General features: G+C 42.2%; 1 non-coding gene across 1 annotated transcript; it reads right to left on the reverse strand.

Moving 5' to 3' along the window:
* Positions 1 to 456: 456 nt before the first annotated feature.
* LOC112788605 (small nucleolar RNA R71) lies at positions 457 to 564 on the reverse strand. Its single transcript, XR_003195964.1, has one exon. It is a non-coding gene; the product is annotated as a small nucleolar RNA R71 (small nucleolar RNA).
* Positions 565 to 5,221: the final 4,657 nt, after the last annotated feature.

The following is a 5,221-nucleotide window of genomic DNA, read 5'->3' on the forward strand; positions in this document are numbered from 1 at the left end:
AAAGAACAATTCTCTTTAGAGGGCCTAACAGAGCTCTTCAAAGAAGAAGAAAGCATGGCAGCCGAAAACAACAATGCCAACAATGCAAGGAAGGTGCTTGGTGACTTTACTGCACCTACTCCTGATTTCTATGGGAGAAGCATCTCTATCCCTGCCATTGGAGCAAACAACTTTGAGCTTAAGCCTCAATTAGTTTCTCTAATGCAACAGAATTGCAAGTTTCATGGACTTCCATTGGAAGATCCTCATCAGTTCTTAGCTGAATTCCTGCAAATCTGTGACACTGTCAAGACCAATGGGGTTGACCCTGAAGTCTACAAACTTATGCTTTTTCCTTTTGCTATAAGAGACAGAGCTAGGACATGGTTGGATTCACAACCTAAAGAAAGCCTGAACTCTTGGGAGAAGCTAGTCAATGCCTTCTTGGCAAAGTTCTTTCCACCTCAAAAACTGAGCAAGCTTAGAGTGGAAGTCCAAACCTTTAGACAGAAGGATGGTGAGTCCCTCTATGAAGCTTGGGAGAGATACAAGCAATTGATCAGAAGGTGCCCTTCTGACATGCTTTCAGAATAGAGCATCATAGGAATCTTCTATGATGGTCTGTCTGAACTATCCAAGATGTCATTGGATAGCTCTACTAGAGGATCTCTTCATCTGAAGAAGACGCCTGCAGAAGCTAACGAACTCATTGAAATGGTTGCAAATAACCAATTCATGTACACTTCTGAAAGGAATCCTGTGAATGATGGGATAGCTCAAAAGAAAGGAGTTCTTGAGATTGATACTCTGAATGCCATATTGGCTCAGAATAAAATATTAACCCAACAAGTTAATATGATTTCTCAGAGTCTGTCTGAAATGCAAGCAGCAACAGGCAGTACTAAGGAAGCTTCCTCTGAAGAAAAAGCTTATGATCCTGAGAACCCAGCAATGGAAGAGGTGAATTACATGGGAGAATCCTATGGAAACACCTATGATCCTTAATGGAGAAATCACCCAAATCTCTCATAGAAGGATCAACAGAGACCTCAACAAGGTTTCAACAACAACAATGGTGGAAGAAACAGGTTTAGCAATGGCAAACCTTTTCCATCATCTTCTCAGCAATAGACAGAGAATTCTAAGCAGAGCCCCTCTGACTTAGCAACCATTGTCTCTGATATAATCAAAACCATTCAAAGTTTCATGACTGAAACAAGGTCCTCCATTAGAAATTTGGAGGCACAACTGGGTCAGCTGAGTAAGAAAATTACTGAACTCCCTCCTAGCACTCTCCCTAGCAATACAGAAGAGAATCCAAAAAGAGAGTGCAAGGCCATAACCACATCTCACATGGCCGAACCTGGAGAGGAGGAAGAGGCAGTGATTCCCACTGAGGAAGACCTCAATGGACGTCCACTGGCCTCCATGGAGTTCCCTAATGAGGAACCATGGGAATCTGAGGCTCACGCTGAGACCATAGAGATTCCATTAAATTTACTTTTACCATTCATGAGCTCTGATGAGTATTCTTCCTCTGAAGAGGATGAAGATGTTACTGAAGAGCAAATTGCTAAGTACCTTGGAGCAATCATTAAGCTAAATGCCAAGTTATTTGGTAATGAGACTTGGGAGAATGAATCTCCATTGCTCATCAAAGAACTGGATGACTTGACTAGGCAGAGATTACCTCAAAAGAGACAGGACCCCGAAAAGTTCTCAATCCCTTGTACCATAGGCACCATGACCTTTGAGAAAGCTCTGTGTGACCTAGGGTCAAGCATAAACCTTATGCCTCTCTCTGTAATGGAGAAGCTAGGGATCATTGAGGTACAAGCTGCAAGAATCTCACTAGAGATGGCAGACAATTCAAAGAAACAGGCTTATGGACTTGTAGAGGATGTCTTGGTAAAGGTTGAAGACCATTACATCCCTGCTGATTTCATAATCCTAGAAACTGGGAAGTGTATGGATGAATCCATCATCCTTGGCAGACCCTTCTTAGCCACAGCAAAGGCTGTGATTGATGTTGACAGAGGAGAATTAATCATTCAAGTGAATGAAGACTCCCTTGTGTTTAAAGCTCAAGGATATCCCTCTGTAATCATGGAGAGGAAGCATGAAGAGCTTCTCTCAATACAGAGTCAAACAGAGCCCCCACAGTCAAACTCTAAGTTTGGTGTTGGGAGGCCACAACCAAACTCTAAGTTTGGTGTTGAACCCCCACATTCAAACTCTAAGTTTGGTGTTGGGAGGTTCCAACATTACTCTGAACATCTGTGAGGCTCCATGAGAGCCCACTGTCAAGCTATTGACATTAAAGAAGTGCTTGTTGGGAGGCAACCCAATCGTTACTTATCTATGTTAAATTTCTATTTTCTATTGTTATTTTATGTTTTCTGTAGGTTGATGATCATGTGAAGTCACAAAAATAATTGAAAAAGCAAAAATAAAGTGAAAAAAAGAATGAAAAATAGAACACCCTGGAGGAGATAGTACTGGCGTTTAAACGCCAGTAAAGGTAGCAGAATGGGCGTTAAACGCCCAGTCTGGCACCATTCTGGGCGTTTAACGCCAGAAAAGGGCACCAGACTGGCGTTTAACACCAGGAATGGGCAAGAAGCTGGCGTTAAACGCCAGAAATGGGTAGCAGCCTGGCGTTTAACGCCAGGATTGGTAGAATGGGGGCGTTTTGCACGCCACTTGGTGCAGGGATGAGATATCCTTGACACCTGAGGATCTGTGGACCCCACAGGATCCCCACCTACCCCACCACTCTCTCTCTTCTTCACCCATTCACCAATCACCTCAATACCTCTTCCCCAAAAACCCCTCACTTATCAAATTCCACCATTCACATTCATCCTTCACAAAACCCCACCTACCTAACTATTCAAATTCAAACCACTTTCCCTCCCAAACCCACCCTCTATGGCCGAACCATACACACCCCCCTCACTCCTATATAAACCCATCTTCACTCCTTCATTTTCACACAACCTAAACACTACTTCTCCCCCTTGGCTGAAACACAAAGCCCACTCCATCTCCTCTATTTCTTCTTCTTCTACTCTCTTCTTTCTTCTTTTGCTCGAGGGCGAGCAACCTTCTAAGTTTGGTGTGGTAAAAGCTAAAGCTTTTTATTTTTCCATAACCATTTATGGCACTAAAGGCCGGAGAAACCTCTAGAAAGAGGAAAGGGAAGGCAAAAGCTTCCACCTCCGAGTCATGGGAGATGGAGAGATTCCTCTCAAGGGTGCATCAAGACCACTTCTATGAAGTTGTGGCCAAGAAGAAGGTGAACCCCGAGGTCTCTTTTAAGCTCAAAAAGGGCGAATATCCGGAGATCCGACATGAGATCCAAAGAAGAGGTTGGGAAGTTCTCACCAACCCCATTCAACAAGTCAGAATCTTAATGGTTCAAGAGTTCTATGCCAATGCATGGATCACCATGAACCATGATCAAAGTGTGAACCCGGACCCTAAGAATTGGCTTACAATGGTCCGAGGGAAATACTTGGATTTTAGTCTGGAAAATGTAAGGTTGGCATTCAACTTTCCCATGATGCAAGGAGATGCACACCCCTACACTAGAAGGGTCAACTTTGATCAAAGGTTGGACCAAGTCCTCATGGACATATGTGAAGAGGGCGCTAATGGAAGAGAGATTCAAAAGGAAAGCCGGTTCAACTAAGAAGGCATGACTTCAAGCCCGTGGCTAGGGGATGGTTGGAGTTCATCCAACGCTCAATCATTCCCACTAGCAACCAGTTCGAAGCTACTATAGACCGGGCTATCATGATACATAGCATCATGATTAGAGAGGAAGTGGAAGTTCATGAGGTTATATCCCAAGAACTCTACAAGGTGGCGGACAAGTCCTCTCCTTTGGCAAGGTTAGCCTTCCCTCATCTCATTTGTCACCTTTGCAATTCGGTTGGAATTGACATAGAGGGAGATATTCTCATTGATGAGGACAAGCCCATCACTAAGAAAAGGATGGAGCAAACAAGAGATCCCACTCATGGACAAGAGCATGAGGAAATTCCTCATCATGAAATCCCTGAGATGCCTCAAGGGATGCATCTTCCTCCACAAAACTATTGGGAGCAAATCAACACCTCCCTAGGAGAATTAAGTTCCAACATGGGACAACTAAGGGTGGAGCACCAAGAGCATTCCATCCTCCTCCATGAAATTAGAGAAGATCAAAGAACCATGAGAGAGGAGCAACAAAGGCAAGGAAGAGATATTGAGGAGCTCAAGCACTCCATAAGATCTTCAAGAGGAAGAACAAGCCGCCATCCCTAAAGTGGACCCGTTCTTTAACTTCCTTGTTCTTTATTTTCCTGTTTTTTCGAAAATTATGCTTTATGTTTATCTATGTTTGTGTCTTTATTACATGATCATTAGTGTCTATGCCTTAAAGCTATGAAAATGAATCCATCACCTTTCTTAAATGAAAAATGTTTTTAATTGAAAAAGAAAAAGAAGTGCATGAATTTCAAATTTTAAAATAGTTTAATTATTTTCATGTGGTGGCAATACTATTGTTTTTCTGAATGAATGCTTGAACAGTGCATATTTTTGAATTTGATTGTTTATGAATGTTAAAATTGTTGGCTCTTGAAAGAATGAAAGGAAAAGGAAAAATGTTATCTGATAATCTGAAAAATCATAAAATTGATTCTTGAAGCAAGAAAAAGCAGTGAAAAGCTTGCAGAAAAAAAAGAAGGCAAAAAAAAAAGAGAGAAAAGAAAAAGAAAGAAAAAGTAAAGCAACCAGAAAAAGCCAATACCCCTTTAAACCAAAAGGCAAGGGTGATAAAAAGGATCCAAGGCTTTGAGCATCAGTGGATAGGAGGGCCCACAGGAATAAAATCCTGGCCTAAGTGGCTAAACCAAGCTGTCCCTAACCATGTGCTTGTGGCGTGAAGGTGTCAAGTGAAAACTTAAGACTGAGCGGTTAAAGTCATGGTCCAAAAGCAAAAAGAGTGTGCTTAAGAACCCTGGACACCTCTAATTGGGGACTCTAGCAAAGCTGAGTCACAATCTGAAAAGGTTCACCCAGTTATGTGTCTGTGGCATTTATGTATCCGGTGGTAATACTGGAAAACAAAGTGCTTAGGGCCACGGCCAAGACTCATAAAGTAGCTGTGTTCAAGAATCAACATACTTAACTAGGAGAATCAATAACACTATCTGGATTCTGAGTTCCTATAGATGCCAATCATTCTGAACTT

Source organism: Arachis hypogaea, chromosome 20 (genome assembly GCF_003086295.3).
Source record: "Arachis hypogaea cultivar Tifrunner chromosome 20, arahy.Tifrunner.gnm2.J5K5, whole genome shotgun sequence".
NCBI lineage: Eukaryota > Viridiplantae > Streptophyta > Magnoliopsida > Fabales > Fabaceae > Arachis > Arachis hypogaea.